The sequence below is a fragment of the Lissotriton helveticus genome, chromosome 7 (genome assembly GCF_964261635.1).
Source record: "Lissotriton helveticus chromosome 7, aLisHel1.1, whole genome shotgun sequence".
Lineage (NCBI taxonomy): Eukaryota > Metazoa > Chordata > Amphibia > Caudata > Salamandridae > Lissotriton > Lissotriton helveticus.
Window position 1 is genome coordinate 930,869,727 of NC_136068.1, and position 20,006 is coordinate 930,889,732.

The 20,006-nt window shown below is 49.3% G+C and overlaps 1 protein-coding gene and 1 pseudogene across 9 annotated transcripts in view; both read left to right on the forward strand.

Annotated features, from left to right (window-relative positions):
* Positions 1–20,006, forward strand: part of LOC144769402 (protocadherin gamma-C3-like) — a 917,178-nt gene that overhangs the window by 480,133 nt on the left and 417,039 nt on the right. The gene's annotated exons all lie outside the window — the stretch shown is intronic.
* On the forward strand, positions 3,525–6,208 carry LOC144767221 (protocadherin gamma-A11 pseudogene; annotated as a pseudogene).

Here is a 20,006-nt window from a genome sequence, read left to right on the forward strand (position 1 = left end):
GTGAAACACCCAGCTCGCCCATATTAGGAAAATAAAATACTCATATTCTACGGCATTTTCACCGTCTCATTCCAAAAGTACTTTGGTGCAAACTCAGGGTAGTGGTCTCCTGCAAGTGAGAAAAGTGAGTGTCTAAATAGACTTTTACTCGTTGTAATCAGTCACTGGGTACTGTCTCGGAGTTATTTTTGTTATCAAATGTCTCCTGGGCTCCAATTCTACGGCTGTCATTAAACTGAGCAAATGAAAAATAAAGGGGGAACATTTGAGTTATTCATGTATGTATTTTATTTCATAAATAGCCATTCAAGCATTTAGTTATCTTATGCACGGTGCTTTATGCATCAGGGCTGATGGCGCCATGCTGTAGAATGCTCTGCAGTTTGTAGTTCGCAAATACCCCACCTTCCTGCAGAACAGTTGTATGTACAAAGGACACATTCCTCAGAATACGTGGTAATTCTTTTCAGTTACTTCCCACTATGTGACCAGGGTGTATGGTGCCTAAGGGCATATTAAAGGAAAATGGTGGCCTCTCTGAATCAATAGGCCTTTTTTCCCGTCAATAATACAACGCCAGATGTAGTGTGTCGTGATCGCATGTTGAAATCCTGGTTTCCACCACAGCCCTGCCAAGTGTCCCTGGTCCATGCGTGATGCTCTGCTCCAATTCCCGTTTTTTCTATGAATTCTGGGGCGAGTGGGCTTGTTTATTTTATTAAGAAACGGGACTACAAGTCCCAGAATTCAAAGGAAAGAAATGGACTGGAGCTGCACTTCACTCATGCATGGATTTGTGAAACGTGTCGCCTATGCCATCAGTATTTTAGCTTTCCCAGGCCGCTAAAGTGATGAGCACCATTGAGTTGGATAGCAACAAATATCTGTTTTCTGTCATTAGTGCCAAGAGCCCTCCTAGGTGAACTTGCAGCACAACAAACCGCCTGTTAAGCTGCATAGAACTTTATTTCGGACGGGCTTCACCTAACGAGGAGGGGGTCGGGGGAAGGATAACAGGCTCGTGGGACAGCTGCTGGAGGCGAACATAAAGCAAGTTAGTTTAGGCGCCGTGTTCACGCGTGTCATTAAGTTGGTAGTCTAGTTGACATGGTTTCTTGAGAGCGTCCGGCCAGCTAACTCTATGTGTTGATTTTCATCTGATGCACATGAATTTGACTTGCTTTCATTAGCAGCTGCGTAGCCTACGTGCATTATAAATCACAGATGCACTGCGGCCCAGCATCTCTGCCTGGGTACCAGTCTGCCATCTCCCTTCTATCTTCAGATTCCACGCGTAGAGAAACTGGGTGTTCACAAGATTGAAGGGAGGGAGGGGATGCTGTGTGGCTGGTTTGAAGTGATGTCGTGGGTGGAGCATATCGACTATCTGTTGTGCAGTCTATTTGTCATGTCCACGTGGACCTTTGATAAATGCAGAGCATTGAAACACTTCTATGAGGTCCAGGGTGACTAGCGCTGTTGTTGCTTTGGTTTGATATCGTAACCCCGCACCCTTTCATCGATGTCCACCCAACTCTACCAAGTATATAGATACATTGGACAGTGTCATAATCAGTGCCAGATGTCTCTCGGCGGAACACTGTTTCACATGAGTACTTCAAGGTATGTTTCCCTGACTCGGGCACTTTCTTGTTCATGTGTGACGCTAGAAAAAGGAGGTCAGGCTATCTGAAGAAGAAGGTTAACTCTGACAAGCTGCTTTCTCACACATTGTTTCCTTCTATGGGGCCGTGTGGTGTGTAAGCATATTAAATCATCAATAGACCTGTACCAGTTCACGAACATGCCATTTATTTCTTAAAACATTTTATGTAGGCCATCGATTTGGAGACGGCAGAGCGACTTGCGTCCTATTCACGAGTTGAATGACAAGCAATATTTACATGCGCGCTTTCAGGCGCATGGCGCACGCCGGCCTCTGGGAGCTATAAAAGGGGTTTCTTTATAGCACATGTAGTTCCAGATAAACGAGAGACCCCCGCCAAAGCAGGAGGTGCTCTCTGATCTGCCTCCATCAGTTCTGAATGATCCCAAGCACACACATACCCTGTGACCGCACCCCTAATGAATGAGCCGGAAGCAGTGGTTACCAGGACAACAGGACGCCATACACGGCCCTCCTACAGACATCTCCCCGCAGAGCACACGCCGCAGTCAGTAGCACAAACAGGCTCATGGTAATTCAACAATGGTGCTCACATGGTGGGGATAATGGGTCAATGTACTACGTCACAACCTCAAGACGTAGAGAACGTTCTCTCCTCTGATTTCAGCCGGAACTCAAGATCCTCAACCCTACATTTCCGGCTGGCACCTGACTCACTCTCCTTAAACAGAACACCTGCAGTGGGGTATTTACGTCTGCACTATCTGCGACCAGAGGAGAGGCAGCGTGCCAGAAATCGTTCACTTAGTTATAACTGAATATAGGTGATTAAAAATAATTAAAGTTGGTGAAATAACACTGTCTTTATTAGGATACTGGCAAATCGCAGTTTAAACACAAAAAAGAGTCTATAAAATTGCTTAGACTATGTAAAAGCTGCATATTATGAGCAATGATATGTAACGTTCACCATTGATTCAAAATACGGACCAGCTGGACCAGTGACGCCCAAGTGCGACTGTGTTCACATTTACGTGACTCCACCCTGCTCTAAAGAGCCCGCGTTTCGTAAAATCTGAGGTAGTGGTTCAACTTTCACCCAAGGTTATTGGAGCAGGCTGGCTGCCCGTGATGAACTACCCGCAGGGGGCGCTCACCCCCTCACTCCAGGGCATGAATGTTTTGTGAAATGCATTATATAAAAACCTTCTGCAAATTGGACCGGGCACACCCATAATGACGTCACAAGTAGTGACTGTGAACGAAAACAGCCCGAAACGCCGCTGGTGCATGTGTGAACTTTGCTGTTGTGAGCACAGCACGTCATTGGCTGACACGCCGTGCACTCCTAGGCAGCATTGGCGCTTCGAGGTGGACTATAAGGCGGTGTTTGGGTCTGCCCGAGTACAGCCACGGGATGTACTGTGTTTCCTCTAAAATTGTAAAATCTTGCCTTGAGCACGGTGAGTTGTACCGTAGGCACTTGTTACATTTTTCTTAAGAAGCATGGCATTTCATTTAAAAGTACCAGATAGTCATTTGTTTAAACGGATGTCTATAAAATGTAGCCCACAAACTCCTCACTTCACTCTAGCCTCCAACCTCTTAGCTAATGGTCTAGTCGGCGAGCACCTGTGTTATAATTCTTAGAACGGGGATTCCCGCTAATGAGAGCGAAAGTAAAAGCATCTCTCTCTGGCGCGTCCAGTAGCAGGACGGTGCTTAGTGATAGCAGGCAGTTACTGATTAGGACACAGAGTGCCGCTGTTCACCAACTAGAAAAGGGAAACCAAGATCTGCTTCATACCACGTGGTATGCGTACAGCATTCACTTATAATAGAATGTCGCTGAAAATCCGAGTTCACTGCAGACTACGTTTGGTGAAGTTGGGACTGGGCGTTCATTCCAGACTGCACAGAGACATTCCGTTGTCACTGATCCAAGGGACGTCTCTTTCTCAGATGGGTCCGTTTCCAAAGGACTGTTACTCGGAGGCTGGGGCACCGAGAGAACGTTACTCCGGAGCCCAGACACGGATATTGTGTTACTCCCGGGCTGAGGCATCGAGACGCTGTTACTCCGGGGCTCAGTCTTCAAGGCGCTGTTACTCCGGGGCTCCTCTGCTGCTTCTTGTTGCGCTGCTGACAGTCTGTGGAGCCGCTTCCGGGCAGCTGCGTTATTCCATCCCCGAGGAGATGAGGAAAGGCTCTTTTGTTGGGAATGTGGCTCTGGATCTGGGGATGGATACAAAGGAGTTATCAGAAGGTGGAGCCCGGATTGTGTCCAGAGGTAGGAAGCAGTATTTTATTCTCAATGTGAACAACGGACATTTATATATTAATGAGAGGGTAGACAGAGAAAATATCTGCGGGAACATTTTTCAGTGTCACTTAAACGTAGAGATTATTTCGAAGAGCATTATGAAAGTGTATGCCGTTGAAGTGGAGATCCGGGATATTAATGACAATTCCCCCTCGTTTACTGATGATCAAATAACATTACAAGTGCTTGAAAACACTGTCCCCGGCACCCGGTTTGTGCTGCCCGAGGCCCACGATGCAGATGTGGGCGTGTACTCGCTGCAGAACTATCGACTCAGTGAAAATAAACACTTCACGCTGGACGTAAAAAGCAGTACAGATGGCACGAAGTATGCAGAGCTGGTCCTGGAGAAACCACTGGACCGGGAGGAACAGGAAGTTCACAGCTTGATCCTCACAGCCACGGACGGAGGGGATCCGGTCAGATCAGGCACCATGCGGATACAGATCAATGTGCAGGATTTCAATGACAACGCACCAGTTTTTAGTCAAACTGTTTATAAATTCACTGCGTCTGAAAATGTGCCAAAGGGGTCTGTTGTGGGCGCCGTCACAGCTCTTGATATTGACCGGGGATCAAATTCAGAAGTAACATATTCCTTCAGCAAAATGAAGGAAAACGTTGTTCAAAAACTCAAACTTGATTCTAAAACTGGAGAAATATCTTTGATTGAAAATCTGGATTTTGAAGAGTCAGAAGTTTATGAGTTTGAAGTCCGAGGGAGTGATGGCATTCTATCTTCACGCTGCAAAGTTTTGCTACAAGTCATTAACGTGAATGATAATAGCCCGGAGATATTAATGTCATCTGTGCTGAATCCGGTACCGGAAAACAGCCCGCTGGGTACAGTCATTGCTCTTCTGGAGGTATACGATAGGGATTCAGGTGAACATGGGAAGGTCACATGCCTTCTGCCACCTCATCTCCCCTTTCAGTTGCATAGATCACTTGGAAGTTATTACAGTTTGGTAACTGATGGCGTTTTGGATAGAGAACAGGTTTCACAATACAACATAACAATCACTGCCATAGACAGCGGGACTCCAACTTTATCCAAAACCAAGACCATAAACCTTCAGATTACAGATGAAAATGACAATCCACCAATATTTCAGCAAATGTTATATAGCACCTACATATTGGAAAACCTACCTCAAGGCACTTCAATTTTTACAGCCAAGGCAACTGATTTGGATTGGGATAAGAATGCCAAGATCAGTTACTCCATCATTGATGGGTACATTAGAGAAACTCCATTGTCGGCTTATGTATCCATTAATTCTGAATCTGGTATCATCTATGCACTTCAGTCATTCGACTTTGAAAACTTTCAAGAATTTCAAATCCATGTGAATGCTCAGGATGGAGGATCTCCAGCTCTGATGAGTAATGTTACTATAACTTTTTTAATACAGGATCAGAATGACAACACTCCTGAAATATTATACCCATCAACTTTGACAGACGGCTCCTCTGGGGTTGAAATAGCTCCTCGTTCCTCTGTGCCAGGCTTCCTTATCACTAAAGTGATCGCTGTTGATGCAGATTTTGGGCAAAATGCCTGGCTCTCCTACCAGCTGCTGAGGTCCACAGACCAGGGTCTGTTTACTGTAGGTCTTCACAATGGAGAAATTAGGACAGCCCGACACATTATGGAAAAAGATGTTGTTAAACAATTTTTGGTGGTCTTAGTCAAGGACAATGGGCATACTGCCCTTTCTTCTTCTGTTACAGTCACCATAGTTTTGGCAGACAGTGTGCCAGAAATACTTTATGATATAAGTAACACTTCAGCTTCCACAGACACGGAGTCAAACCTCACACTGTATCTGGTAATTGCCGTTACATTTGTCTCCTTCTTGTTCTTTTTCTTGATAATTCTTGTTTTGGCCTTGAGGCTTCACCACTGGAGGAAATCTAGGCTCTGTGATTCATCCAGCGTAAAATTCGGTCCACTTTCTGCCCCTCAGTTTGTCGACATCAATGGTGTCAGAACTTTTCTCCAAACCTCTTCTCATGATGCATGTTTAACAACAGATTCCAGCAAAAGCCAGTTTCAGTTCCAAAGTTCAAGTGACACCAATACCGTTTGTTCAAACCAGAATTTTGTGACCCACGGTCCACCTCTCCTCATTGAAGATTTTTTAAGTATAGATAAGGAGGACCAGCGATTTATTCAGGTAAGTTTACACATTCTAAATTTCATTGTTTACTCTCAAATGCAAGGCACACCAATTCTTCTCAAACATCTGCCATAATAAAAGAAAAGGAATTGTATATGTTCTACTACACTAGTAGAACCGTAGCAGAAAAGCAGATATAGGAAATTGCGAACTGCATAAAAAAAGACAAGTCTTGAGCTTTATTTTTTTTACAAAAAGCCATATTATGGTTAGATTTTCTGTGTAATCTAGACAAATAGTCTTTCCACTGTTTTGCCACTAGATAAAACAAGCATTTACAATGCAACGGTCTCGCCTTTGCAAAAGTTAGCGCTTTTGGCATTGTAAATGACAAATGTTTTATTTATGTGTTGGTTTTGGAAACAGATAAATAAATGGCATTGTCATGAGCAGTAGAGAGTGAGTAGTAGAGAGTGAGTAGTAGAGAGAGTAGTAGAGAGTAATAGTGAGTAGTAGAGAGAGTAGTAGTGAGTAGTAGAGAGTGAGTAGAGAGTAGTAAGTGAGTAGTAGAGTGTGTAGTAGAGAGTAGTGAGTGTGTAGTAGAGAGTAGTGAGTGTGTAGTAGAGACTAGTGAGTGTGTAGTAGAGAGTGTGTAGTAGAGAGTGTGTAGTAGAGAGTGTGTAGTAGAGAGTGTGTAGTAGAGAGTGTGTAGTAGAGAGTGTGTAGTAGAGAGTGAGCAGTAGAGACTAGTGAGTGTGTAGTAGAGTGGTGAGTGTGTAGTAGAGTGGTGAGTGTGTAGTAGAGTGTGTAGTAGAGAGTGTGTAGTAGAGAGTAGTGAGTGTGTAGTAGAGAGTGTGTAATACAGAATGTGAAGTAGAGAGATTGAAGTAGAGAGATTGAAGTAGAGAGATTGAAGTAGAGAGATTGAGGTAGAGAGATTGAGGTAGAGAGATTGAGGTAGAGAGATTGAGGTAGAGAGATTGAATTAGAGAGATTGAGGTAGAGAGTGTGGAGTAGAGAGTGTGGAGTAGAGAGTGGAGAGTCTGTAGTAGAGTGTAGTAGAAAGTAGTGAGTGTGTAGTAGAGTAGTAGAGAATGTGTAGTAGAGTAGTAGAGAGTAGTAGAGGGTGTGTAGTAGAGTGTGTAGTAGAGCGTGTGTGTAGCAGAGTGTGTAGTAGAGTGTAGTAGAGTGTGTAGTGTAGAGTGTGTAGTGTAGAGTGTGTAGTAGAGAGTGTGTAATGTAGAGTATGTAATGTAGAGTGTGTAATGTAGTGTGTAATGTAGAGTGTGTAATGTAGAGTGTGTAATGTAGAGTGTGTAATGTAGAGTGTGTAATGTAGAGTGTGTAGTAGAGTGTGTAGTAGAGTGTGTAGTAGAGTGTGTAGTAGAGTGTGTAGTAGAGTGTGTAGTAGAGAGTGTAGTAAGTAGTGACTGTAGTAGATAGTGTGTAGTAGAGAGTGTCTAGTATAGAGTGTGTCGAAGAGAGTAGTGGCTGTAGTAGTGAGTGTGTAGTGAGTGTGTAGTAGAGTGTGTAGTAGAGAGTAGTGACTGTAGTAGAGAGTGTGTAGTAGTGTGTAGTAGAGAGTAGTGACTGTAGTAGAGTGTGTAGTACAGTGTGTAGTAGAGAGTTGTGACTGTAGTAGATAGTGTGTAGTAGAGAGTGTCTAGTATAGAGTGTGTCGAAGAGAGTAGTGGCTGTAGTAGTGAGTGTGTAGTGAGTGTGTAGTAGAGTAGTGACTGTAGTAGAGAGTGGGTAGTAGTGTGTAGTAGAGAGTAGTGACTGTAGTAGAGTGTGTAGTACAGTGTGTAGTAGAGAGTAGCGACTGTAGTAGAGAGTGTGTAGTAGAGTGTGTAGTAGAGAGTGTGTAGTAGAGTGTGTAGTAGAGAGTAGAGTGCGTAGCAGAGAGTAGTGACTGTAGTAGAGAGTGTGTAGTAGAGTGTGTAGTAGAGAGTGTGTAGTAGAGTGTAGTAGAGAGTAGAGTGCGTAGCAGAGAGTAGTGACTGTAGTAGAGAGTGTGTAGCAGAATGTGTAGTAGAGAGTAGTGACTGTAGTAGGGAGTGTGTAGTAGAGAGTAGTGACTGTAGTAGAGAGTGTGTAGTAGAGAGTGTGTAGTAGAGAGTGTGCAGTGATTTGAGTTTTACATCAAATTAAAAACGGGAACGGAACAAACTCATCCTATACATTATTGTGGTAGGTGCCCACGCATATAGGGTTAAATGATGCGTTAGATGCCACAGGTCCCACCAACACGCTTCCTTTATGATAGGAGAATGCCCAACATCGCGGAGATTTGCTCTCTGCTCTTCCCGGATATTTGTATTTTCAAATGTATAATGTTATCCTGCTAAACGAAGACGATGCTCAAACTATAAAAGAAGAGGGTTTCACAGATATGTTAGTCCTTCCGGGCAAACGAAATGACCCAAAGAAAGATCAAGTGACAGTTTAGAGCTCCAAGTGAGTCTTAATAAAATCAGTGTCTGGAACGCATAGCATCAAAAAACGAGCGGGGCATCAAACTGCAGTGTCATTCAATCAAAGCTTCAAGGCTTCTGAGCGCTAGCCGAGAATTATTTTTTGTGAAGCACTAATCACTGTGGAAGGTGCCCCTGCTATCCCAGATGTGAGAAGTCAGTCTGATATGAAAATAAGCAGTATTTGGAATGAATGTATTTGGCAGGGGGAAGGTGGGGCGGCGCAAGACCGTACTGACGAGTGAACAGGAGCCATTTTGTACCGAGTGATTCTGCCTGTGTGCATGTAGACAAACCAGGCAGCAGCATGAGCATGTGATTCGGTAAAATAACAAGCATTTACAATGCAATGGTTTTGCCTTTGTTAAAGTTAGAGCTATTGGCATTGCTCTTGACACTCTGAAGCTCCACTCTGCACTCTGAAGCTCCACTCTGCACTCTGAAGCTCCACTCTGAAGCTCCACTCTGAAGCTCCACTCTGAAGCTCCACTCTGAAGCTCCACTCTGAAGCTCCACTCTGAAGCTCCACTCTCCACTCTGAATCTCCACTCTGAATCTCCACTCTCCACTCTGAAGCTCCACTCTGAAGCTCCACTCCGAATCTGCACTCTGAATCTGCACTCTGCACTCCGAAGCTCCACTCCGAAGCTCCACTCCGAAGCTCCACTCCGAAGCTCCACTCCGAAGCTCCACTCCGAAGCTCCACTCTGAAGCTCCACTCTGAAGCTCCACTCTGAAGCTCCACTCTGAAGCTCCACTCTGAAGCTCCACTCTGAAGCTCCACTCTGAAGCTCCACTCTGAAGCTCCACTCTGAAGCTCCACTCTGAAGCTCCACTCTGCACTCTGAAGCTCCACTCTGAAGCTCCACTCTGCACTCTGAAGCTCCACTCTGCACTCTGAAGCTCCACTCTGAAGCTCCACTCTGCACTCTGAAGCTCCACTCCGAAGCTCCACTCCGAAGCTCCACTCTGAAGCTCCACTCTGAAGCTCCACTCTGAAGCTCCACTCTGAAGCTCCACTCTGAAGCTCCACTCTGAAGCTCCACTCTGAAGCTCCACTCTGAAGCTCCACTCTGAAGCTGCACTCTGAAGCTCCACTCTGAAGCTCCACTCTGCACTCTGAAGCTCCACTCTGCACTCTGAAGCTCCACTCTGAAGCTCCACTCTGCACTCTGAAGCTCCACTCTGAAGCTCCACTCCACTCTGAAGCTCCACTCCGAAGCTCCACTCCGAAGCTCCACTCCGAAGCTCCACTCTGAAGCTCCACTCTGAAGCTCCACTCTGAAGCTCCACTCTGAAGCTCCACTCTGAAGCTCCACTCTGAAGCTCCACTCTGAAGCTCCACTCTGAAGCTCCACTCTGAAGCTCCACTCTGAAGCTCCACTCTGAAGCTGCACTCTGAAGCTCCACTCTGCACTCTGAAGCTCCACTCTGAAGCTCCGCTCTGAAGCTCCGCTCTGAAGCTCCACTCTGCACTCTGAAGCTCCACTCTGAAGCTCCACTCTGCACTCTGAAGCTCCACTCTGCACTCTGAAGCTCCACTCTGAAGCTCCACTCTGAAGCTCCACTCTGAAGCTCCACTCTGCACTCTGAAGCTCCACTCTGAAGCTCCACTCTGAAGCTCCACTCTGAAGCTCCACTCTGCACTCTGAAGCTCCACTCTGCACTCTGAAGCTCCACTCTGCACTCTGAAGCTCCACTCTGCACTCTGAAGCTCCACTCTGCACTCTGAAGCTCCACTCTGCACTCTGAAGCTCCACTCTGAAGCTCCACTCTGAAGCTCCACTCTGAAGCTCCACTCTGAAGCTCCACTCTGAAGCTCCACTCTGAAGCTCCACTCTGAAGCTCCACTCTGAAGCTCCACTCTGAAGCTCCACTCTGAAGCTCCACTCTGCACTCTGAAGCTCCACTCTGAAGCTCCACTCTGAAGCTCCACTCTGCACTCTGAAGCTCCACTCTGAAGCTCCACTCTGAAGCTCCACTCTGCACTCTGAAGCTCCACTCTGCACTCTGAAGCTCCACTCTGAAGCTCCACTCTGAAGCTCCACTCTGAAGCTCCACTCTGCACTCTGAAGCTCCACTCTGAAGCTCCACTCTGCACTCTGAAGCTCCACTCTGCACTCTGAAGCTCCACTCTGAAGCTCCACTCTGCACTCTGAAGCTCCACTCTGCACTCTGAAGCTCCACTCTGCACTCTGAAGCTCCACTCTGAAGCTCCACTCTGAAGCTCCACTCTGAAGCTCCACTCTGAAGCTCCACTCTGAAGCTCCACTCTGAAGCTTCACTCTGCACTCTGAAGCTCCACTCTGAAGCTCCACTCTGAAGCTCCACTCTGAAGCTCCACTCTGCACTCTGAAGCTCCACTCTGAAGCTCCACTCTGAAGCTCCACTCTGCACTCTGAAGCTCCACTCTGAAGCTCCACTCTGAAGCTCCACTCTGAAGCTCCACTCTGCACTCTGAAGCTCCACTCTGAAGCTCCACTCTGAAGCTCCACTCTGCACTCTGAAGCTCCACTCTGAAGCTCCACTCTGAAGCTCCACTCTGAAGCTCCACTCTGCACTCTGAAGCTCCACTCTGAAGCTCCACTCTGAAGCTCCACTCTGAAGCTCCACTCTGAAGCTCCACTCTGAAGCTCCACTCTGCACTCTGAAGCTCCACTCTGCACTCTGAAGCTCCACTCTGAAGCTCCACTCGGAAGCTCCACTCGGAAGCTCCACTCTGAAGCTCCACTCGGAAGCTCCACTCGGAAGCTCCACTCGGAAGCTCCACTCGGAAGCTCCACTCGGAAGCTCCACTCGGAAGGGGCAAAGATCGGAGCATCACGGAACTAAAACAAATATAAACAAGGCAGTGAGTGCAGCACCGCCTTAGCAGTGGGATAGCAGCCTTGATAACATCGGAGCAGCCCCTGCGCCCGGCCTCAAAACAATAAAGGCAACTCTAGAATGCAGATTTACCTGTATCCCGCAAGTGATGTACGCAGATGGGAAAGAAACAAATAGCAACCTTGGAGAGCTGGCTGGGCAGGCAAACACAGCATCGGGAGACGCAATATAAATAAAATAACAGCTAGTATCAAATTATACAAAAGCCCAACGTAACGAATTGCTCAAAAAAGTCAAACATCATGTGTACATGAAGACGCAATATAAATTAAAAAAAAAAACAGCCACCAACAGATTAAAGAAAAGCCCCTCCATAGCGGATCGGTAAATAAACTCCAAACGCATCTGTTTATGCAGCATCACACAACCCACATGCCCGTAATATTAAACAAACAAGTGATAGCCGCAAACCTTATCATTTAAATTAGTTAAAAAGCCGTTGTCCGAGCACCCGTGAATTGCCTGAGAGCTGGGGTACAAGCCTTCGCCAATGCAGAACGGGCACAGAGAGGCAGCCTGCTGTGGCGGAGCGCAAAATGATGCCCCCCCTGCAGAATGCGAAGAGGCCCCGAGGCTCTTGAGTATAAAGCATGCCTCGCAGATATGTAATGAGCTTGGGCTGAATAGGATCCCCCCGAAAGGCTGCAGGGTTTCTGCATGTTAGCCCCTAAAGAGCGGTAACATTATTAAAGCCGGTTTATGAGGTAATGGACAAAGTAAATGACTTCAACTAAAAAGGGTGTAAAAAAGGGCCGTGTCTTGATTTCGAGTGCTCGATCGGTTTATGAATTATGTGATGACTCGGTTCAGATATGGGGTCCAGGATCAGTACATATCCAAACGCCTTACGCTATCGGCTTGGATAGAAAGTATTGTAACCAAACTCGAGGGGACTTCAGAAGTACAGTGCCATAAAATTCAGCCATCAATGTTTAAAACTAAATAAAAAGGTAGCGTCCCAAAAAAATAAATAAATAAATAGCGCCTTCGGGTAAAGTCCGCGCTATATAAAAATGCATAAATAACTAACTAAATACATACCGCAAATCACTGCCGTCACTCTGCTGGCCTGCGACCAGGAAGTCAGGCAGGCCGGCGCGTCAACAGGAAACAGGAAGTAGGAGGGCGGGAGCCTACCCCGCCTCCCACGGAAGAGCCGCGATTGGACGGAGCCGCCGTGTTTGGAGCACCGGAGCAGGCAGGAGCCTACCCTGCGCCCCGGTGCAGAAGGAGGTAAGAAGAGTCCTGCTGCCGGGCCCTGCAGCTGAGGAGAGCCGCCGCACGAAGGAAGCCGGTGAGTGCGTTGCTGAGCGGGGAAGGGGGAGGCGGGGGGCGCGGGGAAGGGGGAGGCGGGGGGCGCGGGGAAGGGGGAGGCGGGGGGCGCGGGGAAGGGGGGGGCGCGGGGAAAGCATGTGCGGGCGGGCGGGCTTTGTATGTATGTGTGCGTGCGTGTGACTGTGGGGGAGGGGGGTGTGTGTGTGTGAGCGAGTGTCTGTGTGCCTGTATGTGTGTGCCTGCGTGTGCATGCGCTCGCCTGTGTGTGCGTGCGTGCGTGCATGCAGAGGGGTGGGGGCTGCCTGCCTGCGTCTGTAAAAGCAAGGGCTGTGAGTTACTCTGCGCATGCGCGGGGGCAAGCCTGTTCATTCCAAGCCAGCCTCAGCCAGCCTCGGGAAAAACGAAAGTAATAAAAAAGCGAAACTGACACTGCCACTGCAGACAATGCTGCGCGCTCCCGAGGTGAAATCCGGCACTGAAAACGCTCGTAACACTTTGGTGTCCACTCTCCTAAAAACGGATCACATTAGTTGTCGAGCTGACAGCATTCATGCTTCGCATGAATGCTAACGTCAGCTCGACCTAAAAATGAGTGGCCTCCCAAGCCTAATTTGTTAATAGTTGGCTTACAGAAAAGGTGGGAGCTAAGTGAGAGGAGAGCTATATAAGGAATGTATTTTCTTGAGGAAGAAGAACATCTCATCAGTTAGAACTCAGTGGCAGATGTAGAGTGCTTTAAAAAAGCTAATTTGGCCCCAGACAACTAGTATCCACAGAGAATATCTAAGGAGATGCACAAGCAAGCCAGGAGTACAACAATGATTCAGACAGCTTTAAATGTAATGAGTTGCATTTTATGCATTAATAACCTAGCAAGAATGTAGAGGGTGTAACTGTAGTCAATACAGGAAAAATAACAATTACGCAACAATTTTTTGCCTGCCTAGATGAAGCTGGAGATAATATATTTGTGGCGCATCTTAAAATGGAAAAAAAAACAGTTTGATGAAACCCATCTAACCCATTCAGAAAATGAAAAACTGTCATTACAAATGTCATGATTTCTAACATTTACCTGTAGAAGGGGGTGTTCCAAAGTAATAGGGCTAACACCAGAAATACCACAAAGATGAGGTTCCACCAAGAATATGATCAATCAATCAATCAAAGCATTTGTATAGCGCGCTACTCACCCGGAGGGTCTGAAGGCCGTTGGGGAGGGGGTTCCTCTACTGCTCGAACAGCCAGGTCTTGAGTTGCTTCCTGAAGGAGAGGTGGACTTGGGTCAGGCGGAGGTGGATGGGGAGGGAGTTCCACGTCTTGGCAGCCAGGTAGGAGAAGGATCTTCCTCCTGTTGTGGCTCTTCGGATGTGGGTAATGGCGGCGAGGGCGTGGCTGGTCGATCATAGCTGGCGGGTGGGAGTGTAGAAGGTCAGGCAGTCGTTGAGGTATCTGAGGCCTTGGTTGTGGAGAGCTTTGTGTGCGTGGGTGAGGAGTCGGAACGTGATTCTCTTGTTGACGGGGAGCCAGTGCAGGTCTCTCAGGTGTCCGGCGATGTGGCTGTGTCGGGGGATGTCCATGATGAGTCGTGCTGAGGCGTTCTGAATGCGCTGGAGTCTTTTCTGGAGTTTGGCTGTGGTTCCGGCGTAGAGGGAGTTGCCGTAGTCCAGTCGGCTGGTGACGAGGGCCTGGATGACCGTCTTCCTGGTTCCGGTGGGGATCCACCGGAAGATCTTGCATAGCATGCGTAGGATGTTGAAGCATGACGAGGAGACGGCGTTGACTTGTCTGGTCATCAAGAGGGAGGAATCCAGGATGAAGCCCAGGTTGCGTGCATGGTCCGTTGGTTTGGGTGCGCTGCCCAGGGCAGGGGGCCACCAGGAGTCGTCCCAGGCTGAGGGTGATGATCCCAGGATGAGGACTTCCGTCTTATCTGAGTTCAGTTTCAGGCGGCTGTTCATCATCCACTCGGCTACGTCTTTCATCCCTTAGTGTAGGTTGGTTCTGGCGGTTGTGGGGTCATTGGTGAGGGAGAGGATCAGCTGGGTGTCGGCGTAGGAGAGGATGTTGAGGTTGTGTTGGCGTGCGATGGCCGCGAGGGGGCTCATGTAGATGTTGAACAGCGTGGGGCTGAGTGATGAACCTTGTGGTACGCCGCAGATGACTTTGGTGGCCTCGGATCTGAACGGGGGGAGGCGGACTCTCTGTGTTCTTCCGGCAAGGAAGGAGATGATCCACTCCAGTGCCTTCTCCTGGATTCCGATGTTTTTCAGGCGCTGCACTAGGGTGCGGTGGCAGACAGTGTCGAACGCTGCGGAGAGGTCCAGGAGGATGAGGGCCGCTGATTCCCCGTTGTCGAGCAGGGCTCGGATGTCGTCGGTGGCTGCGATCAGGGCGGTCTCGGTGCTGTGGTTGGCCCGGAAGCCGGACTGTGAGTGGTCGAGGGATCCATTTGTCTCGAGGAAGGCGGCCAGCTGTCTGTTGACAGTCTTCTCCATGACTTTGGCAGGGTAAGGAAGGAGCGAGATGGGGCGGTAGTTTTTTAGGTCAGTGGGGTCCGCTGATAGTTTCTTCAGTAGGGCGCTGAGTTCGGTGTGCTTCCAGCTCTCTGGGAAGGTGGCGGTGTCGAAGGAGGTGTTGATGATGTCCCGGAGATGGGGTGCGATGAGGGAGTCTGCCTTGTTGAAGACGTGGTGAGGGCAGGGGTCGGCTGGTGATCCGGAGTGGATGGAGTTCATTGTGCGGGTGGTGTCTTCGGTGTTGACCGGGGTCCAGGCGCGGAGGGTGGTGGTGGGGGGCGTTGGTACGGTCGTAGGGTGCGTCGGCTGTGTGCTGAAACTTTTGGGTATGTCTGCGATCTTGCTGTGGAAGAACGAGGCGAGCGAGTTGCAGAGGTCTTGCTAGGGAGTGATGTCGTTGTTTCCGGCGCTGGGGTTCAAGAGCTCTTTTGACGATGTTGAAGAGTTCCTTGCTGTTGTGGGCGTTGTTGTCCAGTCGTTCCCTGAATGCGGTTTTCTTGGTGGTGTGGATCAGCTGGTGGTGTTTTCGGGTGGCGTGCTTGAGGGTGGTCATGTTGTCTGTAGTCGGGTCTCTGCGCCAGGCTTTCTCGAGGGCCAGGCAGTTCTTCTTGGAGCTCTTGAGTTCATCGGTGAACCAGGATGTTTTTTTGATGCCGGGTCTGACGGGGGGGGGGGGTCTTCAGTGGAGCGAAGTCGTCTGCGCAGTTGGTGATCCATCTTGTGAGGTTGTCGGCGGCTTGGTTGGGGTTCGTTGAGCTGGCGGGAGGGTTCTGACTCAGGGATGTGGTGAGTTGGTCGGTGGTGATCTTGTTCCAGCTTCTGCGGTGAACCTGTTCCGGGTGGTGGTGAGTGGTGGTCCTACTGAAGCTGAAGTGGACGCAGCTGTGGTCTTTCCAGTGGAGTCCGGTGGTGTGGCTGAAGGAGATGTCCTTGCTGGAGGAGAAGACGGGGTCAAGCGTGTGGCCGGCGTAGTGGGTGGGGGTGGTCACCAGTTGCTTGAGTCCGAGGTTGACGAGGTTGTCCAGCAGGGTGGTGGTATTGCGGTCGTTGTTGTTCTCTAGGTGGAAGTTGAGGTCCCCTAGGAGGATGTAGTCAGCGGTGGGGAGGGCGTGCGGGCTGATGAAGTCGGCGATGTCTTCGCTGAATTGTGTGCGTGGTCCCGAGGGTCTGTAGATGAGGGTGCCTCTGAGGGTGGTCTTGGGGTCTGTGTGTATCTGGAAGTGCAGGTGTTCGGCGGCTGTGAGGGTGTCGTCGCAGTTGGTCGTGATGCAGATGGTGTTCTTGTGGACGATGGCGATGACTCCTCCGGTCTGGTTGACGCGGTCCCTCCGGGTGATCTTGTATCCGTCCGGGATGGCGATGGCGATGTCGGGCGCTGAGGAGGCGTTCATCCATGTTTCCGTGAGGAAGGCGACGTCTGGAGATGTGGAGTCGAGGAGGTTCCAGAGTTCGACGGTGTGTCTGTGGACGGAGCGGGTGTTGAGCAGGATGCACTTCAGGTGGTTGCTGCTGGTGCTTGGCTTGGCGGGTGTGGTGCAGGTCCGGGTGCAGGAGAACTTTCAGGATTGGCAGGTGAAGCGTCCGTGGGTGCGTCCTGGGATGGCTCGGTGGCAGCCGGGGATCCGGCCAGTGTTGAGTGCGTTGAGGGTGGTGGCGTCGTAAGTCCGGCAGGTGGGCTGGCAGCTGCGGGGGCCAGGGTTCCTGGCGCTGGGCGCGGTCCGGGCGCAGACGGGCTTACCTTTGGTGCGCCTTCAGCGCACAATCGGCGCGCCCGCTGCGCGTCAACGCTGCGCGTACGCATGCACTCTGCCATAAATGGAGACATGGGGGGGCGGGGCGAGGGAGGAGCAGCTGGGAGTCGGGAGCGGGGTGGCGAGTGGGGGGAGCGGTGCTGTGATGCTGGAGGGAGCGTGGGTGGGGCCGCGGGGGAGCAGCGGCAGGGAGCGGGGTGGGGCAGGGAACAAGCAGTGACAACGGGACAAATAAAGTACAATGCGAAAAAACAACGAAGGAAACAAAATACAAGTACAGTAAACGAGGCAGGCACAGAGGACGACGGAACCAATATAAAATACAATGCGGGAAGGACGGCGATACAAGTTACCAAAACACGAAGCAGGCACAGAGGGCAGGCAGGGTCAGGGGGCCAAACCAGCAGGGGCAGAACTCTCTAGGCAGCAGGAGGAGGCCGGGCACACTCTGGGTGGGCCACGCGGCGGGAGGAGCGACCGGGTCTGACCAGGTCAGGTCACAGCTCCTCGCCCGTGAGCCTCGCCTTATAAACCCTTGTGGGAGGGAGGAGCAGCTGGGAGGCGGGAGCAGGGTGGCGAGTGGGGGGGAGCGGTGCGGTGATGCTGGAGGGAGCGTGGGTGGGGCCTCGGGGGAGCAGCGGCAGGGAACAAGCAGTGACAACGAGACAAATAAAGTACAATGCGAAAAAACGACGAAGGAAACAAAATACAAGTACAGTAAACGAGGCAGGCACAGAGGACGACAGAACCACTAAAAAATACAATGCGGAAAGGACGAAGATACAAGTTACCAAAACACGAAGCAGGCAGGGTCAGGGGGCCAAACCAGCAGATGCAGAACTCTCTAGGCAGCAGGAGGAGGCCGGGCACACTCGGGGTGGGCCGCGCGGCGGGAGGAGCGACCGGGTCTGACCAGGTCATGTCAGATCCTCCATCTTGTCCCAATTACGAATAAGGCATTTGGAGTTGATAGAAGTGAAACCTATCATGTTGGTTGCCTTGGTCATTGTTAGAAAAATATGAGCATACTGTTGCCAGTATATGGCTTAAAAGAAAAGCTGAAGGCCGAAATTAGGGCTTGAAAAAAGTAAACTCACTTTTCCCATAATCCAGGGCCTCCATAACTTCATATGAATAGGAGGAGTTAGAGAGAAGAGCTGAGAGCTGTACTTGAGGGATGCCATGCTTGAGAGATTCGGCTGATCAACGCTTGATAGACAGCTTAAGTACTGTTTGACAGGAAGGAGGTGAAGGGCAGAACTAGGTAATTGATGCCCAGATGTTTAAGACCATTAAGAATAAATGAATGTGAGAACGTTTTGAATACGACACTACGTTCAAGAAGCACACAGTGCCACCCTCCCTCATGAAACATGAATGTAACATTTTTCGAAGGTTATGTGCGATAGCCAGTAAAGTAAACAAGGTGCTAAGAGGGGAGCAAAGCCAGAATTTCTTGGATCTGATTAAATTCAGCAAATTGAGAGAGATGTTGATTAAGAAGATGTATGTCTGTATTAATGCATCTGAATTAACACAGTATGTGTGTGTTATGGGAAATCTACTGTCCACCGTTGCCTTTTTAATGATTGAAACGTTACCCAAAAACGCCTGTTGGGTTTGTGTGTGCAATAAGTTGAGCTTACATACATTTGGATATGTTGCAGTTTACTTGTGAAGACTTCTGAGACTTTCTTGCCACCAAAGTGCGTTTAACATGTTACACATAATTAAAGCAGTCACATGGTGGGTCTCCTTAACATGTACTGTATAAAAACACCTTTTGAACATTTCATGTATTTTGTGGGATATGATTGTTTTACCTGAATGAGCTACTTTTGAAGATCTAAGTGTTATCAAATGTCTTTCCAGTTGCTGTGTGGGTCTCTAATCCTGGTATTCGTAACAGGGGCAATGACATGCAGTTCTAATTAGTACGCAATTCTCCTGTTCCACCAAAAGAAGCAGATCTAGTAGTGAAAGTACTATTATGACCCTGTGGTGCGGGAGCCCCCGTCCTGCGGCCTAGCGAGTGTCTGGGTGCCCGTGATGGGGTCCATCGGGCCAAGGGAGGCTACCCCAACCTGGCTGGGATCAGAAGCAGGGACCGGGCCAGGTGGGGGGGTGGCTGGCTAAGTCCTTTCCACTGCGTAGTAAGAGTTTGGGCCACACTCTTACTACGCAGTGGAAAGGACTTAGCCAGCCACCCCCCCCCCCCCACCTGGCCCGCTCCCTGCTTCTGATCCCAGCCAGGTTGGGGGAGCCTCCCTTGGCCGATGGACCCCATCACGGGCACCCAGACACTCGCTAGGCCGCAGGACGGGGGACGGGGGCTCCCGCACCACCAGCTCCTAACCTAGAGCTAAATTACCTCAAATTGACAGGAACAGATTTGAGTCATATTCAGGGAACACTTCACATACGGCCATGCTGGGAACGCCCAAGGGTGGCGAGCTTCTTGGCCAGATAGGCTGGGGTGATGCTCATAATGGCTTTAGAGATCATGCAGCTGGTCTTGGCTTTGGGGAGGGTTGACACTGAGCTAGAAGAGTTCCGTCAGGATAGAGGTGATATGATCATATGTCTTCCCGCCCTGGAGGAGACATGCTGCCACATGTATAATGCCCTTAGGAGGGGACCAATGTGAAGTCTGAAAGACATGGAACAGGGGTCCACCCCCATCCAGATGCAAGAGTACAAGTCTTCAACAGCAGTTCTGAAGTCACTTTTGGGAGAAATTGTTTCACTTTCTTAGTAGACGGGGGCTGTTGCAGAATCTTTGTTTTCTTCCCTCATAGAGCTCTCTGCTACTATAAATATTTAATATCAACAGCCAATTGCCAGCTTTTGTCTCGAATAAATATTCAAAACTAGCATATGAAAATAGCTCTAAGACCTTGAGTAGAAGTGGCCCAGTTGAGGTAATGATCACACCAGGTGAAATCCAAAACCCTCGGTTCACTGTTTTCCAGGATCAGTATTTACCAATAATTCTGAATTAGCGTCCCCACTGAAAATGGGGAAGATG